Source organism: Leucopleurus acutus (genome assembly GCF_964270905.1).
Source record: "Leucopleurus acutus genome assembly, chromosome: 17".
Classification (NCBI taxonomy): domain Eukaryota; kingdom Metazoa; phylum Chordata; class Mammalia; order Artiodactyla; family Delphinidae; genus Leucopleurus; species Leucopleurus acutus.
The window spans coordinates 50,449,032-50,469,346 of NC_139159.1; the positions used below are offsets into that span (position 1 = coordinate 50,449,032).

The 20,315-nt window shown below is 41.1% G+C and overlaps 1 protein-coding gene across 1 annotated transcript in view; it reads left to right on the plus strand.

Annotated features, from left to right (window-relative positions):
• The window catches only part of DCAF13 (DDB1 and CUL4 associated factor 13), a 57,822-nt gene extending 38,298 nt beyond the window's left edge, over nt 1-19,524 (plus strand). Inside the window, exons 14-15 of the transcript XR_014326879.1 lie at nt 14,029-14,076; nt 19,475-19,524. The gene's annotated coding sequence lies outside the window, so the exon portion shown is untranslated. The remainder of the gene's footprint in view (nt 1-14,028; nt 14,077-19,474) is intronic.
• Nucleotides 19,525-20,315: the final 791 nt, after the last annotated feature.

A 20,315-nucleotide genomic window follows, 5' to 3' on the forward strand; every position in this document is an offset into this window, starting at 1 on the left:
GCCTTTGTCCTCCATAAGCCAAGGAATGCAGAATGTCCCTATGTAAGGAGAATGCTGCCTTAAAATATATTTTGTCCTGAAATAGTAAAAAAAAAAAATCGTCCACATGCATGAATAAAAAAATGTGGCTCAATTTTTTGATGGTTCTAATAATAAAAATTAGATTTGATACAACAAAAAGTTGATTAAATTAATTGAACTATGCATTATAGCTGGTTACATTCTTTTTTTAATCAATGTAAGTTGTGTTTTAACATTTTATTTATTTCTTTATTTTATTTTTTGGCTATACCGTGTGTTAGTTGCGGCACGCAGGATCTTTCGTTGCGGTACGTGGGCTTCTCTCTAGTGTGGCGCACAAGCTCAGTAGTTGTGGTGCACGGGCTTAGTTGCCACGTGGCATGTGGGATCTTAGTTCCCCGACCAGGGATCGAACCCGTGTCCCCTGCATTGGAAGGTGGATTCTTTACCACTGGACCACCAGGGAAGTCCCTGGTTAAACTCATTTTGATGAAAATATTCAAGGTATTTTTTGTCACCCATACCACACCTCAATTTGAATAAATTAATTGAAATAATTGATTAAAATTATTGAAAATATATCCATATACCAAAATTCAATCATATATTTAAAGTTAGGCCAAATAGATGTTTACAAGATACCTTTCTGATGTTATTGTTCTGTTGAAGAGTAATCACAGTAACTGAAACAGGACCCAGCCGTTACTCTTAAGGGACAGGGGGTGAGAGTGCATATATCCGGTCATGTAGTTAAAAAACAAAGCCCCAGTTTTCCCTTTTGCTTGATTTCTTTTTAACTGTGCTATATTTTTTCTTAAATTTTACAAAACATAAAGGAGGACCACAGATTTTTTTGCTTATTGAAGGTGATGGGCAAGGGTATTCGGTGATGGAAACCCTAGTACTAGTACAGTGTTCTGGCCTATCCACAAGCCATTTGATCACTTTTGAAAATTTCCATGTTTGCCATCTTTCTTTCTCATGTTTACTTGAGGGCAGTGTAGAGGGAAATGATGGAGGGTGAATGGTCACAGAGCTTACTCTCAAGTATGATGACGGAGTTCTCAACTTGAAGTCAAAGAGAGAGGTCGATAAAATGAATGGACAGAAGCATTTTCTGAAAAACAGTATATAGTAATTATATATAGTATATATATATTATACTTGGCACATATATTGCAAATGTCTAGGGAGGGGGAAAACTTTATTCCTTTATTTCTCTGGCACTGAAGCTTAAAGTTCAATTTAAAAAACTTTTTTCCTCAAAAATGTTAAAGAGGAGTCTGGATTCACAGCTCCCAGACACCTGGGAGCAAGGCGTTTTACCTTTGGACCTGTGGTTCTCAACTGGGGGCAGTTGTGTTGCCCTGGGGACATCTGACAATGTCTAGAGACTTTTTTTTATTGTTACAACCAACTGCATAGGGGTAGAAGTTTGTTGTAATAGGGGCGGGGCAGGTGCCACCGATAGCGGTCCTGCTCAGCCATTGGTTGGCACCGCGGTGGGCCTCTCCCCCTCCCCTTCCTCTGTATAAAAGGAGCCCGAATTTGGACTGAGGCAAGACGGTGTTTTGAAGTCTGCCATTTTCTCCGTCTGCTGGCTTTCCGATTCAAGTCCCCCAACAACTCGTCTCCCGATTTATTGGCCTGTAATGTGGTGAGCAGAGCGAGCTTGGGCTGGGTAATACTGTCACTGGCATCTGGTAAGTAGAAGCCAGGGATGGATGCTGCTAACATCCTGCAAGGCACAAGACAGAACCCTCACAAGGAAGAATTATCCGGTCCAAAATGTCAATAGTGCCATCGTCAAGAGAGCCTGTTAGCCAAGCTGCTACCAAAATGCCACCAGGGATCCTTCTTTTTTAAATTAAAATGCAAAACTGCAAATTTTTAACAGTTTATATTTCATTAAGAAAAAAAAAAAGATTCCAGGCAACAAAGCTGATCATCATCGAGCAATATCTTATCCTTGCAGGTCATAAGAATGAGCCTAACAGGAAAGCGCATCCTTCCCTTACAGCTTCCCCTGAGTAATCAGTTTCAGTCACTGAGGCCAACCTTCAAGTGATTTACAAAGCTGAGCAGAATGGAAGTTTACTCTTTTTTTTCTCTCTCTCTTTCACCACTTGACTCTGATCTTTCTCTCTTGCTGTTTTTCCTGCTCGTGTTTTGGCTCATCTAAAATTTGGTTACACCTGAGCCCAGTGAAGGTCAGTGTGTATACCACCTAAAAAATGCAACACCCATAGTGTGCTGTTTGCTTGGCATCTTGTCGGGGCACTGGCTACTATTGACTTGAAGGGAAGTACCACCTGCTGAGTCACTGGATTGACCTCCTGCTCTACCACCTGTGGTTTCCATAGTGACCGTCTCAGTGAATTGCTGTCAACGGAACCTGACTGGTTAAAGACGAGCAATTTCCTGTAATTTGAGCCTTTTACTAATCTTGAAATGGAAACATGCTTTCGACCATTCTGAAGAGTAGATTTTCCAGTCAAAATCTTTTGGAATAAAATGCACAGAGATGTTTGAAGAAGTGAGGTTATTAGGGTAGAACGCTGAGGGAGAAAATAAGAACGGTGGTGATATGAAAGTGTTGCTTAAGGAGATAGAGAAATGTTAGTAAATACAAAGGGTTTCCAGTAGCTCCTCAGGAAAGAAAAGTTGCCCCAAATACCTTGTTATTAAGTCTTGCCACTTAGTCACTGCCAGAACACTTACCTGATAGAACCAGAGGAAGCAGATTGTTATTCAACCTATTTTTTAAAATAATCTCCACTCCTCTTATTTTCAGAAAAAAGAAAGGGAAAAGAACAATCGATTCCCCTCACCTGCCACCCACTTGGCGATGTGAACATAGAACAGTCTTTTTGTCTTTTTCTTCTTTCCTTCCTTCTTCCTCCTTTCTCTTTTCCACCTCCTCCCCTTCCTCCTCCTCGTTCTTCATTTGCTTCTATGTTTTACAGTTACAGAGCAGGTTAGGGAGAATTTTTCATTCTCCCTGGTATGTAGATGGTGTGACATCTACATACCAGGGAGACTTAAGGACTAGTTATAGGTAAGGAGGGATAATGAAGAAATCAGGCATCTTAAGTCCTTAGAGAACATTCGTGGTCAGTTTGGATGTTTGAACAATGAATCCAGAATTGGTTGCTGCCCAGTGAACATTGATTATTTATACAGGGCCTTAAAGCCCCATATTAGAAGGTACTAAATAAATATTTGATTATTTGGTGAAAGAAATTTTAAAACATATAATAGATCAGTGTTCTTCAGTTTTTTGGTATTATAACGTTCATAATAGTGCTAATGGTATATACAATTTAAAATAAGCATTACGTTTACTTTGATCCTGTTCCTTAAAGCTATTGAACAGCTAGGGTTAAATCAGGGCCAAGAACTCGTTTATTGAACGAATGAATGAATGAATGAATGAGCATTCTCTCATTTAGTCAACATTTATTGAGTCCCGACAATGGGAGTGTGTGTTTTTAAGTTAGCCTCGTGCTTGGGTCTCTTCATAAGCATTGAAGCTAATGTCCCCAAATGAACTCATTATTTTGCTCCAACTCCCAAGTTTTATCTCCTTTATAGTTCCCTATTTCTTAATGGCACATCACCCACAGGGATACCCAGACAGAAAGCTAGGTGGAAGGAAGCAGATTTTATTAATAATAATCGTAATAGTAACAATAGCTGCTAATGTTTATGGAACTCTCACAACACTGCAAATGCTTTGCATGTACTTAATTTAAATTCATTTACTTTCCATTCTCCTAAGAACCCCCAAAAGAAGGCCCTTTATAATCCATATTTAGTCTCTGTACTCTGTGCTCAATGTATGAAAGATTCTGAAAGGAGCACAATCTTTTTTTTTGGCTGCGTTGGGTCTTCGTTGCTGCACGTGGGCTTTCTCTAGTTGTGGCGAGCGAGGGCTGCTCTTCAGTTGCGGTGTGTGGACTTCTCGTTGCAGGGGCTTCTCCTGTTGCGGGAGCATGGGCTCTAGGCGCGGGCTTCAGTAGTTGTGGCGTGTGGGCTCAGTAGTTATGGCTCGCGGGCTCTAGAGCACAGGCTCAGTAGTTGTGGCGCATGGGCTTAGTTGCTCCGCGGCATGTGGGATCTTCCCGGACCAGGGATCGAACCCGTGTCCTGCACTGGCAGGCGGATTCTTATCCACTGTGCCACCAGGAAGGCCCAGAAGCACAGTCTTAAAGGAGATGGACTTGTGAAAACAAGACATTGCAGTACATTTTGATGCCTGAGAGGATACTACAGCTTCTCCCAAGAGAAAGGGCCTAGCTTCCTGCTGGGGAGGAAAAGAAGCCTCCAGAGGTGAATGATGACCACCCGAAGCCTCTGGTTCTGGCATGTTGCCTGGGTGAGTAGAAACACAGCAGGACTGTTTTCAAAATAAATCTGTGATCCCTCACTCAGATGTGTCACTATGAATGAAAGAAACTGTTACAGCAATGCTTATCAGAAACCTATTACCTAGGTCAAATAATATATAAGGTTTAGGCTAATATTCTCTAGGGAGATAAGAAGGTTGAGGATAGGCATTTCACTAGGCACTAAAGATTAAGGGATCAGAAAGCACAAAAATTACATCGAGGGATCTTAGGGCAAGTGGTAGGTAAATATAAAGGTGGGTGTGAGCAGCAGAGGCGCCGAGCCAGAGTAGGGTGCACTGCAGGTCCCGGTGGGTGACCCATGGCAAGCTCAGCCACCGGCAGGTGCACACACACGTGCCCACGTGTGCGAAGGAGCAGGGAGAAGGCTGGCCGCAGTGAAAAGGGAAGACGTCTTCTGGTCTTTATGCCCATAACTCATCCAAACAAAGGAGGGAGGCAGGTTAACTTTTAGGGCCAGCTTCAAAAATAGGCCTGAATGATTTTGTGGTTCCCTCTGTCCTGCCCCCACTAAATAAACCATCTCGTTATTGCAACTAAACACAAAGATTGAAAATACAGGGATTGGTTAATACATTGATCTTTTTTTGTTCTGTTGTGTATAGATTGAGGGTCATTTTGTTACAAGGAACAGTATTTTCCCCAAGGCAGTTCAAGAAATTAGTGGGGAGGAATCTCACAGAAACCCAAGGACAGGACCCCCAGTACAGCTGAGCCAGATGGCCAGGACTCTGGAGCTGGGTGTTGGAGAGCCACAAGGAAACGAGACTCCTGCATCTGCTCTGCCTGTTCTCTACCAACTGGCTTCTTCTCCTTGCTTGTAATTGCTGCTTTTTTTGTAACTTCAACTCTTCAAGTCCACAGACGGCTGCCCCAGCCTGATTCAGCATGGCTTTCTTGACCCATCAATTGGCTCCTTACCTCTATGTCTTTCAACTTCAATTCCTGAGAGAGGGAAATCCCTTAGTTGGGAATCACTTACTCGGGGGCAGAGCCCTTTGTGGCAGAGTCACGTCAGAGGCCCTGGCCAGCAGATCTGCCCTTGACCACTCGCATAGCATGAGCTAGAGGTGGGACGTCTTCCGAATGAGCTCTGGGGATGCAAGTCCCCCAGATGCTTAGTACAGTTCATTTAACCATCAAAACAAATAGCACTCAGTATTTTGCAATCATATCAGCAATCATATCAAAATAACCCCATCAGTATTTTGATATGGGCAAGGAGGTGAAGAAAGTAGGAAGGACTTGGGAGTCCACAGTATGGGACAGGTCACTCCTGAGTTGACAGAAGGGCACAGAGAGAGGAGATTGATGTCAACCTTAACTCACTTTGACTGCCTCTGCTTTCCTAGCTCCTCTACTCCAGGTCTCCTGATGCTCACCCCAAACATATCCCAGTCTTGCCTCTGCTGTATCTAACTGAGGTAGGAAGTACAAGGGAGGCTTGGAATTCAGTTAGACTCCCTAGACCCTCAATGTCTCCCTGCGTCTGGTTGTAGATCCCAATCCTCCTTTCTCTCTGTGGTCGCCCTGAGCCCTGGTGGTGAGTAATGGCACGGAACTCTAACTACTTCCTACTAAATTGGCCTCCCACGTGGCTGGATCCTGCTGGCCAGGCCCTACTTTCCGGCGTAATGGATGCTTTGGTATGTGTCTTGTCTGGTTCCTACACTGAACCACCACTCAGAAACCCTCCCTCCGTGCTCTGACCAACCACTAATAAGCCCCTGAATGCTGCTCGAGCTTGCTAAACCACAGCACCTCTGAGAGCACTGGAGAATTACCAGCATCCACAGCCCCTGTGTTGCCAGGCCAGACCTTATTCTTGCTGCTGAGGTCCCAGCATGCCTTGCACCTGAGAACAAACTTTGCAGACTTCATAATTACCTCAAAGGGAATTTTATCTTCACCTTAGCAGGGATAAAATAGAAACTCTGTACAGAGGTGGTGTTGTCCTGCTAACACGTTCAGGAAGCCTTGCTTTGCATGATTTATGAAGCTTTTTGTTGGCTTTAACACCTTGAACTTCCTCATGAAGAAACGTTTCCCCAAGGATTCCTTAATCAAAAGTTTACAATGTTAGACTTGTGAAAAAGTTCCCTTCAACAATTAGAATTTGTAGGGGATTTAAGCCCAAATATTGAGTTTCGCATGATGGTAGTACGCATTCCTCAAAGCTATTGTTCTCAATATCCATAATTTTAATTTAAAAATTCATTTGAACTTACTTATGTTATCACTGTACATAGAATCCCAAATATAAAAGTTTCAAACTCAAACACAACAACTAACTAGAACAAATATATTTGAGTCTAGTTTCAATTCTTTAAGGAAATAGGTCAGAAATGAATTTATAAAAAGCAGTCTTGTTAATTAGATTCTTGCCAGGTGAAATGCAAAGCTTTGAATAGCATTATCTATTCTGATTTATAATTAATGGACTCAATTTCTATTGTAACGAAGAAATTTCCTATTCATCCATCAGGGACTTTCAAATCACTATCATTCATTTTATGAAGAAAAAATGTGAAATAATCCTAGAGGAAATATATATTTAAAAAATAATTTTACAGGGGCTTCCCTGGTGGCGCAGTGGTTAAGAATCCGCCTGCCAATGCAGGGGCCGTAGGTTCGAGCCCTGGTGCGGGAAGATCCCACGTGCTGTGGAGCAACTAAGCCTGTGCACCACAACTACTGAAGCCCGCGCGCTTAGAGCCTGTGCTCCGCAACAAGAGAAGCCACCGCAACAAGAGAAGCCACCGTGCACCACAACGAAGAGTAACCCCCGCTTGCTGCAACTAGAGAAAGCCCGCGTGCAGCAACGAAGACCCAACGCAGCCAAAAATAAATAAATAAATTAATAAAAATAATTTTAAAAAATAATTTTACTAGTCATGTTTTACTTAAATTGGAGTAAATAAGGTAGAAGAAATTAATTACTCTAAATCTGTTTATATTCCATAATAACCAGTTAGGCCTATAGTATATGATTATAGGCAAAACACTATCCTCTCTGAGACTCAGTCATGTCATATGTAAAATGGGTATATAAAATGGATATACCTGCACCTTCAGAGAGCTGAGGGTTTCTAATGAGACAGTGCCACAAGTAGACAAATGGCAGTCTTGACAAAGATGTGTGCTTCAAGATCTAAGAATCAAAGTCAAATGTAGACCTGGGTGGTGCTTATTATTTGAGTCAGCCAGTGAAAGTAACCGTTAGGCAGAATTTCTTTGCTGCCCTTGCAAATAAATGCTTTTGAAATCCTTGGCTGAAATTCTACCCTTTCATTAAAAGAACACTTTAGTAAATTATCAGAAGCAGGGTGCAGTGGGCATTTGTCCTCTTTGTGGCTGCCCAGTATCTACTCTGATGGAATCCATTCTGTGTGATTATTGGAAGTGACGGAGCCAGACGTTCCCTTTCCCCATTCCCTTATGGGAAAAGCCAATTAGATGTTTCTGCCCAGCGCTTTGAATCTGGGGCTAGTGAAACTATTATACAGGGACAGTTTTGAATTCACACATGGAGGTGCATCCAGCAGCAGCAGAAGGCAAAAATGGCTGTCATGTCCGTTGAGACATCACAGACAGACGATTCTTGCAGTGGGAATTTGGCCTGCTCCCTAATTTTCCCTGGCTTCTCTCAAATTTCCAGCCTTGGAGTCTAGCCTTCCTGTCCAATCTATGACCTATCCTCTACCTTTCCAACAAATTCCTTTTCTGCTGAAGTTAGCAATAGTCAGTTTCTGTTTTTTTAAGAACAAGCATATAGCTCTGAGCCAATTAATTCATTAGGAAATTACCATTTGGTAGTTACATTAGAAATAACTCTATTAATTTTGCTTAAGTAAATCTTGCCTTTCAGAGAATTAATTTTCTTTAAAAAAAGAAAAACGAGTGAGAATCCTACAAAGAATGGTAAGCCCTGTGTTGATTTGGGTATCTTGCATATGAACTGCCTCTTCTGATTTCAATGGGGACTCTTTTTTGTTCCTGTTGGGAATGTATCTTTCCCTTTCTCTTTCCATTTGTAAGTCTGTCTTGCTTTTCTCAAGACTATTTTTTTGGGACTTTCCTGGTGGTGCAGTGGTTAAGAATCCACCTGCCAATGAAGGAGACCCAGGTTCGAGCCCTGGTCTGGGAAGATCCCACATGCCACGGAGCAACTAAGCCCCTGTGCCACAGCTACTGAGCCTACGTGCCACAGCTACTGAAGCCCACACGCCTAGAGCCTTTGCTCTGCAACAAGAGAAGCCACTGCAATGAGAAGCCTGCGCACCGCAACAAAGAGTAGCCCCCACTCGCCACAGCTAGAGAAAGCCTGCGGGCACCAACGAAGACCCAATGCAGCCAAAAAGAAATTAATTAATTTTTTAAAAAAAGACTATTTTTTTCTCATTGTTCAGTCCCCGCCCTACTCCACATTCCTGCCACTGATCCACAGATTAGCCCCAGTTGGTCAAGGAAGAGAGATTCCATAGAGAGAGAGCACAAAGGAAGGGAATCTGCGGCAGCATCTGGGAAGGGGAGAAGGGGCAGGAAGGAAAGCCTATCACATTTCTACTTTAGTAAACTTCACTTTCCTACATTCCCTGGGCAGTTTCTGCTTTCCACTCTTGGGGTAGAGAAATGAGAAAGGGGTAAAGGTAGAAGAGGAAAGAAAACCTTGTTGCCATAACTCCTATCCTCAGCCCCTTATTTCCAACTAGACTGCAAAGACCTTTGTATTGTTTGTTGTTGATTTCTCAGCACATAAACAGAATCTAACAGATGCTAGACTGAGCTTGTTGAATAAATGTGATTGATCACTTCAACATGATTTATATAGATTCTTATTCTAGCTATATTAAGGCTTAAAATAAATTTTTATGAACTGGTTTGGGAAGTCATTCATGATTTGTAACTTATTCTATTAGAAATTATATTCCAAGAGTCAAATAGTAGTCTTACAAATAAACTTCTATAAGGCAAGTTCGGGTAGACTAGACACTGCCTTTCCAGTACTAATGTTGCCAGTGATGATTTAGTAGGTAAAGGAGACTTCAGCTCAAAGTTGATTTGTGGTGATGAAGAAAATATTAACAGGATCTTAATATATGAATTGGCTAATAACTTTTCTCCATTTAAAAATTATCTGCTCGGGCTTCCCTGGTGGCGCAGTGGTTGAGAGTCCGCCTGCCGATGCAGGGGACACGGGTTCGTGCCCCGGTCCGGGAGGATCCCACGTGCCGCGGAGCGGCTGGGCCCGTGAGCCACGGCCGCTGATCCTGCGCATCCGGAGTCTGTGCTCCGCAACGGGAGAGTCCACAACAGTGAGAGGCCCGCGTACCGCAAAAAAAAAAAAAAAAAAATTATCAGCTCAAATTTTACCTTCATCAGTAAATCTGCACCAGAGAGCTAAAGTGAATTTTAGTAAAATATTTAAGAAGTGGTTTTGAAAGTGGCAAAGAAACCTCAGGAGCCTCCCTCCCCACAACCACCCACATTCCTCTTCCTACTGTCATCCTAGGCATCAATCCCTGCCTTCTCCTCCAGCTGCCATACCAGCATCCTACACGCAACCTCCGCCTTCTTCTATCTGCCCTGCAACTTGCTAGCATTGCTCCACTAATTAGTTTGATAATTACCCAGACGCTAGATTTCTACCTTTGGATGTCCCGGGCTCTTCCCTGTCTTTCCATTAGTAATTAAGTCCTAAGTACCTTCTAATTATCTTCGAGTCTTCCCTCTCCTCTCCATCCCCGCTGTCAACACCCCACCAATCTAGCCTTCCATCAAACTTCACTCAAAGTACAATTAGGAAGCAAAGACTTCCTAATAGGTCTTTTTACATAAATTTCTCCCTCTTCTAATTTGTTTTCTACCGTTTGGCCAAAGTAATCTTTTTAAAAAAGCAAATTTCACCATGACTCTCCTGTGTTGAAAAGCTTTTCCATAGCTGACTGTTGCCATTAGAATGAAGTCCAGGGTTCTCAACACGGTCTGCTCTCTCAATTAACATCACACCTCCACCTTGTGCCACACTCCTCCTCCATCTCTGCATTCACCTAACTGAACTTCTCTCAGTTCTTTGATCACATTGTGCGTTCTCCTGCCTCAAAACTTCCACAGTGTGTTCCTTCTGCCCTCGGGGCTTGTCCCAAATTCTTCAGATTTTCTCAAGCACCATTTCCTCAGAGAAAACTTTCTGGACCCCATAGGGCAGGAAGTTCCCTCATTCCGAAATCTCTGGGCGCGCTTCTCTGAGAGCTCAAAGGGGACACAGAGCATGCTTGTCTTATCCTCAGCTGTATTCTCAGCTCCCTGACCTGCTTTGTCACATCCCTGAAAAAACCCCTCTTCCCAATATCCTGAGTAGATGTTATTTCTTTCATTCTTTTCTCATTCGGACTCTCTCTAAGCGAAAGGTATCCAACAGTTAACTGACAGGCCTGGCAGTCAATGAGAGAGGTCTCTAATCAACCTATTTCAATAAGTAATTTTAGAGAGAAAGAATAGCACAGTAGTAACATCGTGGTCCCTCAAGTTAGACTGCTTGGGTTCAAATCCTGACTTTGCCAATCACAAGGAGTATAACCCTGGGTAAATTACTCAGCCTCTAGTCCTGACTGAGTTTCTTCATCTGTAAAGTGGTAGGGATGTTGGGAGAATTAAGTGAAATAACATATGTCAAACACTTAGTGCCTGGCATAACACACATGCTATGCAAGTATTAGCTATTATCACTTCTTAACCATGGACTCTGCACCACATTAGACTAACAAAGTTAGGCCTGCGAGGGGAGGGCTTATGCTGGTCTTGTTTAGTTTGGTTTTCCCAATCAGTTGCCCAGTACCTAGCACTAAGCAGTTGTCCACTAAATACAGCATGAAATCAAGTATGACCAAGTGAATGATTATCATTTGTTATACATCATCATAGTGGAGAATAGCAGAGAAGGGATCTAACTTTTACTGAGCAATTTCCCTAAGCCTCCTCTCCATATCTGAAAATGGTGGTAATATCTTCTTCACAGGAATCTTGTGAGATATCAGTGACAATTGAGTATGTAAAATACTTATTCCAGTGCCCAGCACTCTTAGCTCACCACTTATGGGCTAGCTATTACTATTCTCCAAGTTTGGAAGCTAGTAGGTCTAACTCTTTCTTTCTCTCAGTTCCAATATTAGATTCTCACGTCTGCAACTTTGGCTGTCCTTCTTCATTATGGCATTTGTGACAAGATGATTTTCTGTCTTCTCAGCCTCTGATCGTTGTTGTAAAATGTCTATGAAAGGTCAGCAGACTCTTCTGCCTTCAGTATTAGCCAACGCTTTCCGTGTCTGGAGCTTACTCCATCCTTATGGGTATTGGGAAGATAAATGGAAATGATTAAGATGTACTTTCCAAAATATAAAACATTGTACTATAAGAGTTTGCCAAAGGGAATTAATATAACCAGATATCTGTAGAAGAACTTTATGAAGACCCTGTGTATCTCTCAACCTTAATATCTAAGATTGTAGATACGATAGTCTGTAAACAGCATGTAAAAGCAAATTTATTAAAGTCTGGGACAACTGCATTACCAGGCTGTACACAGCATGTTCTTTCTTCAGACGCTGAGATAAATGAAAAAAAATGGTTGCCATAGAGATAGTTAAACTATGCCCTTTGGCTAGCAGATTAGAAGTCCATTTCAACCTGGGAGAAGAGAATGTATTTTGCCTTTCCAGTGATATTTACAGATTATTCCTATCACAATTGCAACCAAGTTATTAAAGCTCAAATGCTAAACCTATAAACATTGCACTTTATGAAGACTTTTGTTCTTTTGCTAAAACTTATTTTTCCATTAATGTGCAAACCTTAAAGCTACTATCTTTTTTTCTCGGAAAATGTATTTTTGAAGTTCTTCCCCCTAAGATGTTATTAAACTCTTCCTTGAAATCTATTCTGCCACACAGTTGGCTTCATTTCCTTTGAAGCTCATATTTTATTTTTGAATCATTTGTCAGAGGCAATATGTAGTATCACAAAGGATGCGCCAGCACAGGAAATGCTTATGAAGCATGGAAAACCCACTTAATAATAACTCATACTAATCAGTTAGCAGAAAGATTTGTGGGTGGTCATATTCAGATCCTTTTGTAGTCATTTAGTCTGTTCTTCAAAATTAAGAAAGTCATTACAAATCTGTAGCTGGGAAAATCTGCCAGCTGACGCAAGCATTTCCTGCAGGGAGGCAGTTTGTCAAGGTTAAGCTTACTTTGCCTGGTTGGGTAAGATAGGTTCTGTGGATAACAAAGAGGAAGCTGGATTTGTTTTGGAAATTGAATGTATTTTATGTCATCATAAATCTGACCACTGTTCCCTAAAATATTGCTGCATAAATCCATTTCTCAGGTGTGATAACTTAAAAGAGATTTGTATTCCCTAGGGAAAAAATAATTTCCCTCCTTTCCTGGCATTGGGTATTCAGTCACAGCCTTCCATTGCCCAGGCCAAGGTTTAGGTAATTTCTTCCTTCGCTTATGCTGGTGGTGACTATTTATAATCTGTGTGTGTGTGAGTGTGTGTAAGTATATGTGTTTAATTGGGCATTTACAGGGAGGAAGAATAGTAGGGACAAAATACTTGGCTAAAATAGCCTGAACTCCAAACCAGGACCCCTTAAATTTCTAAATTTGGGTGAGTAAATGATCATGTGCCTCGTTTCTCATCTTCCCCTCATCCCCAGTCTCCACTGTCTTTCTCTTAAATGTAGGAAAACCAAACGAGTCAATATGCGTGAAGATATTTTAGGACCTGAAAAGGAAGGCCACAAACCATTTAAAGTAGATCAGTTTTCCTTTTTTCTGAAATGAAGTGGAAACAAGCATCTTCACACTTTCTAGATTAAGAGAGTTGAGTTGGAAAAGGAGTCATACATTGTCCATGTTCTTGTTATTATCCATAAAATCGGTTATTTTACTTCTCCATCTAAGAATCTTTTTAATGTTTGTACAAGGAAAAGTGTGGCAAACAATGAAATAAGACCAGCCTAAACCCATTCCCCGCCCTCTTCCCCATTCCCAACCTTCCACTAGGGAGGCTAGAAATGCTAAATATTTTCTTTCTACCAGGCTTACAGTTAGGTCTGGCCCTGTGACCTGTTCTGGTCAATATGGCATAAGCAGAGATCTACTGTGAGCCTTCCAGGAAAGCTTTTTTTTTCCTAAAAAGGGGCAGATGTGGCTGATGCCACCTTCTTCCTTCCAGCACTTATCCATCTTTCATTATGTCTTAAATGTGAACGTGATATCTGGTATGGTGGTAGCCATATTGTGACCATGAGTCCAAAGTATGAGGCTAAGTAGGATGGAATAGAAAGATAGAAAAGGCCAGGGTCATTGATGGCATCATTCAGCAGGAAATCTGACCTCCTGTCATCTAATTCTGTGAGACAAATAAATCCCTACTGGTTTAAGCCACTGTTAGTTTGATTTTCTGAATACTTACAGCCGAGAAAACATCTTAACTGTTACCAGACTTGGTTTGAGTTTCAGTCTAACCACCCCCCACCCTACCCCAAAGGATAAACGTAACTTTTCATTTTATTTCTTGGCTATTTTAGGTGAGATTGTTCCATCTGTAGTGATCATTATAAGCTTTTTTCAATCCGGTAAGTAAACTCGACTTTTCCAAAGGGCGGAAGAGAGGTGATAGTTTAGTGTTATGGAAACATTTGCACATTATCAAGCTGTGCATGTAACACAGTTCAAGAATCATCCTTAGGGTGGTAATAATTTTTAACCAGTTTGGGAAATGAGGCCAGTTACAGAAAAGAGCAAATTTGAAGTTAATCCCTTTTAATCAGAGGTTCAGGTGGCTCATATCAAAGCATTTCTTTGTGTGTAAGTTAATAAAACTGACTTCCATACGGTAGAAAGCACATCTTCCCTGTAAGGATTCTTCGTTTTTCTACCCCAAATCTGTATCCCCGGGAATAGAACCTGTTCTCCTGGCAGATTCACCTGCTTTTAGTAGAGTGATGTACAACTCTTCTAAAGCACTTCTCCTATTGATTTCCCCTGGTCCTAATTAGTACTCCTCAGAATAGTAGATGTACTTCTATAGTTTCTAAGCTGTCAGCTGCAGTGCCATGTATCTATCAGCTTCATCACCTGACACTATCAAGTTCCCCAGGATCTCCTAGTCACTTCGGATAGCCAGTCGTGTTCAAATTAATGTCACTTGTTCTGAACCAATTCTCCATCAGTTATGGGGAAACAGTGCTAAATAATTTATACTGCTATTTAACAGATATCAGCTAAACTTTGAGCACACACACTCATAAAAAGGATTCCCCTGAAAAGATAGCCTCTTATGGTTCTTTAGAAAATTATTCCAAATCAATGGGCTGTATACTCCATCAAAAGTCATGGCTATAACAATGGGGCATTCTGTTGATCCTGGCTTCACACTTGCATGTCAGACCATTAAGTAACAATCATCAACTGCTTTTGGTTTTAAACTGAGGTTAAATTCACATAACATAAAATCGACCAGTTTGAAGTGTACAATTCATCGGCATTTAGTATATTCACAATGTTGTGCAACCACCACCTCTGTCAAGTTCCAAAACATTTTCATCACCCCAAAAGAAAACCCGTACCCATGAAGCAGTCACTCGCCATTACCTCCCTTCAGTCTGGAGCAAGCACCGATATGCTTTTCGTCTTTGTGGATTTACCTATTCTGGATATTGAATATAAATGGAATCATTCAATATGTGACCTTTTGTGTCTGGCTTCCTTCAACTAGCATCATGTTTTTGAGGTTTATCTACATCATAGCAGGTATTGGTACTCTATTTCTTTTATGGCTGAATAGTATGTCACTGTATTCATATACTACATTTTGTTTATCCACTTATTCATTGATGAACATTTGGGTTGTTTTCACCTTTGGGCTATTGTGAATAGTACTGCCATAGACATTTATGTGAGAGTGTTTGTTTGAGTACCTGTTTTAAATTCTTTTGGCTACATACATTGAAGTGGATCTGCTAGTCATATGATCATTTTATGTTTAGCTTTTTGAGGAACCACCACACGATTTTCCACAGCAGCTGCACCATTTTAGTTATCCATCAGCAAGGTACAGGAGTTCCAATTTGTTCACATCCTTACCGACACTTGTTCTCCTTTTTAAAAATTATATCCATCCTACGGACTTCCCTGATGGCACAGTGGTTAAGAATCCGCCTGCCAATGCAGGGGACACGGGTTCGAGCCCGGGTCTGGGAAGATCCCACCTGCCGCGGAGCAACTAAGCCCATGTGCCACAACTATGAGCCTGCGTGCCACAACTACTGAAGCCCGCGTGCCTAGAGCCCATGCTCCCAACAAGAGAAGCGTCCGCAATGAGAAGACCCACGCACCGCAACGAAGAGTAGCCCCCGCTCGCCACAACTAGAGAAAAGCCCGCATGCAGCAGCGAAGACCCAACACAGCCAAAAATAAATAAATAAATTTACTTAAAAAAAAAAATTATATCCATCCTAGTGGATGTAAAGTGGCATCTCATTGTGGTTTTGACTTGCATTTCCCTAATGATTAATGAAGTTGAGCATCTTTTCATGTGCTTGTAGGCTATTTGAATGTCTTCTTTGGAGAAAAGTCTATATAGATCTTCCTCGACTTCTGGTGGGGCTATGTCCCAATAAACCCACTGTAAAGTGAAAATATCATAAGTCAAAAATGCATTTAATATACCTAACCTACTGAACATGATTCAGCCTAGCTTACCTTAAACATACTCAGAACAATTACATTGGCTTACAGTTAGGCAAAACCATCTAACACAAAGCCTATCTTATAATAAACTGCTGAATATCTCATGTAACTTATTGAATACTCTACTGAAGATGAAAAACAGAATGGTTGTATGGGTACAAAATGGTTGGAAGTGTATCAATTGTTTACCCTCATGATCTCGTGGCTGACTGGGAGCTGTACCTCACTGCCAGTGCCCAGCATTGTGAAAGTATCCTATTGCATATTGCTAGCTAGCCCCAGGAAAAGAATAAAATTCAAAGTACGGTTTCTATTGAATGTGTATCATAAAGTTGAAAAATCACCATAAGTTAGGGATCATCTGTACATCTCTTTGCCCATTTTTTAATTGGGCTATTTATTTTTCTGTTATTGAGTTGTAAGAGTTCTTTATATTTTCTGGGTACAAGTCCCCTCTTGGATATGTGATTTGCAAATTTTCTCTCCAGTTATGTGGGTTTTTTCAGTTTTTGACAATGTCCTTTGATGCACAAAAGTTTTAAATTTTTTTAAAAAATAAATTTATTTATTTATTTATTTATTTTTGGCTGTGTTGGGTCTTCGTTTCTGTGCGAGGGCTTTCTCCAGTTGTGGCAAGCGGGGGCCACCCCTCACCGCGGTGCGCGGGCCTCTCACCGCTGCGGCCTCTCCTGCTGCGGAGCACAGGCTCCAGACGCGCAGGCTCAGTAGTTGTGGCTCACGGGCCCAGCCGCTCCGCGGCACATGGGATCCTCCCAGACCAGGGCTCGAACCCGCATCCCCTGCACTGGCAGGTAGACTCTCAACTACTGTGCCACCAGGGAAGCCCCAAAAGTTTTAAATTTTGATGAAGTTCAATTTATCTATTTTTTTCCTCTATTGCTCATGCTTTTGGTGTCATAGCTAAGAAGCCATTGACAAACCCAAGGTCATGAAGATTTACCACTGTGTTTTCTTCTATGACTTTTATAGCAGTAACTACTTTTGTGAAGTTAGCCCAGCGTGACCACTTAAAAGAAAAGTAAAAATAAAGTTTATGTACTAACCTGCTCCAGACAGAGCTTATTTAGTGATAAAGACTTTGTTTTCAGTACTGTATAATTAGAAGTTCTGGATTTTGCTACCTAGCTACCTAGACATCACCTTGTTCTCTTAGCATCTAATTAACAGAGTTTGTTAACTGATGAGCTAAGTGGGCAGAAGACAATTTAACAAGAAGGTCAGCATAGCCCATGGAAGACAGGCAGATGGTTTGGTGACAAGAAGCCAGTCTTCTCACCAAATGAAGGCTTCTAGCACAAACCAATCTTTGCTATGTTTCAAAATACTCTACCTACCACATAAACTCATTTCATTTCTTAAAATACTCCATTAGTGAATATCTTTCATTGAATATCAAGGCAGAGCCTCCATTAGTAAGATGTTAGATGTAGCTTTGAGATGAGTAATAGGAACCCCTCAGAATGCTATCCAACGAGCAGAGCCAGCCTTTGGAAAACTGGACCAGAGATTAAGTTTGTCTTTAGTACCCGTTTACCTACTGAGGTTTCAAAGAAAGATAGGCTAGCCTTCTGATCAACCTGGGCCCCAACTATGAATGATTTTCTTAGTAGAGCCTCCACAGATGTTTAGCCTTGCAGGTTGAAAAATTATTTTTTTACTTCTTACAAAATTGTTCAAGTCTAGGGCCAACTCATTCATTCTAACTTAACTCAGAAGAGGCTGATTTATAAGTTAGGATGCCAATTTCAGAATTTACAGAATTTATGTATATCCAGATGCCAACATTGGCTATTTGCTTCAACTTCTCTCTCTTAGTGGTAAATCCAATTGGGAGACAAAATGTTGGTGCTACATTTTGGTAGAAACTCAATAAGGATGTGTGCAGTGGGTCCAAGTAGGCTGGATCTTTACCTGTTCTTCATAGTATGTGGGTACTTGAATATAAATGTTAGTTGATTTTCTCCAAAGAGGGTCTGTCTTTCAACAGGTACACTGTTCATTCCCATCCACAGCTTCTCTTTATGGTGTGTTGTAGCCTGAATAAAAGCATATTCAGTGTATCCAGGAGCAATCGATCTCTCCATCTACCTCTCTACATACACTTCCTTCCATACCAGGGGAGAGCTTGCTCTTCTATTAATCTAAAGCCCTCTTACAAATGGCTACCCACCCTGGCTTACACTTTGAGTAATCAGTGGTTTCAATAACTTAAAAATAAGTCCCTGAGCCACCCAAGTAGGAGGGAATTAATGATGCTATATTTTTCCTCCTTTTTCCTCTCAAAAGGGAAGGAACCTGAAGAAAAAGTTCTAAGTGCATTTAGTACTTACTTTCTTACACACCAAACCACAACATTACTGTAGACAAACAATATATTGATATACCTTAGGGTTTCTCAGAATGGGATCTGTGTATCACCAGTTGTACAATACACAGGTTGATTTATTCTGTCACACAGATGAAGAACGTTTAAGGTTATACATTTACGTTAATATATGTTAGAAAAAGATGTAACTAGCTTATCAAACTCGTGGGGTCATAGATACTATTGTTTAGGATGAAGCTAAGGTGTGAAAAAAATTAATTGTTTTAAAGAATTACATTAAACAGAGTATAAGTGGTATGAGGATATGGCCAAGATGATAAAGGTAGTTCCCAAAGACTAAAATTGGGGAAACCCTGAACTTATTTCTTATATTAAGTAACAGTTCGAGCAGCATTTATGTAATCTGTCTTAATAGCTGATTTAATACAGCCAACTAATCAAATGCTATTCCCTATCTTCTACTTTGGTTCTAAATGCTTACCCCTCAATTGCTTGACGTTACAAAGTATCAACTTCATTGGGAAAAAAAATGCTTGCTATATATAGCAAGCTCCACATGGGACGTCTTCTCCCAATTTTCCTCTTCATGCAGGCATTTAGATTCAGGTGTTATCTATAAATGCACTCCCTTGTGATTATGCCTCATCCTAACTTTCTCTTATCAGTAGGTCAGCCTTGCCTTTCTCTGAGTCTTTCTTTCTGTTCACCCACTCCTGAGCTGCATCTCTTGTGAAACTTCCATTTAGCAATTTATTTTCCTATCTGGCACTAAATGTACATCATTTTCCTCATCCGTGACATTCATATCCGCTCCTCTTCCTAGTTCTCTCTGCCTACTGCAACACTTGGTGAAAATAATAACAACAAAAATAGTTAGATGTAATTACTGGCTATTTTTATAAAGTTAAGTGTACCTTGCCCCTGTTCTATTCTAGGTATAGTCTAACTAAATAATTGACATTGGTCCTCTGAAGCCAAAGTGTCCTGCCATCTGGGGATGCTGGGTAAGTCTAATATCAGCTTGCTCTCTTGCCTTCCTTTTCTCAGGTCTGAGGCCGACTTCCAATCCTCCTGTTATGACAGCACAACAAGAATCTGAGGCATTTGACAATATCACTGAGTGGACTAGTTTTTTGAGAAACCCAGTGACTTTCTTAATTGGACTAAGAGACAATGGCTCCATTCGGGACATGTTTTTAAATCACTGAAAGTGAGTCATTTTTGCAGATGCAGTCCTATCCAAATTTTTTAGTTTGAATATCAGAAGCTAACCTTTCCTTGACCTCTTCCCCAAATTTTGGAGCTGTATCCTTTCTGGAGCCTTAATGAATTACTGTAATCTCCCATGTGTTTCCTAACCATCTCTGCATCCAGGTCCTAGGCTATGCCCTACGATAGGGTCTTCCTGTCTTAATCAGGTGCCAAATGTAAAGCAGTCTTGGCTAACAAGATTTTTGATGATTAAACTTGTGACTGAAAAAAAGATAACCCTTCCCCAGTGAATGTGTGGATTTAAGGATCTAGTGCTCTTGTTCATATGGAAGCAAGAGTAACTGAAATGTAAATGGGCTTTATGTTTTATCAGGAGGGATAGGATGGGGGTAAGACAGGAATAAAGACACAGACCTACTAGAGAATGGACTTGAGGATATGGGGAGGGGGAAGGGTAAGCTGTGACAAAGCGAGAGAGAGGCATGGACATATATACGCTACCAAATGTAAGGTAGATAGCTAGTGGGAAGCAGCCACATAGCACAGGGAGATCAGCTCAGTGCT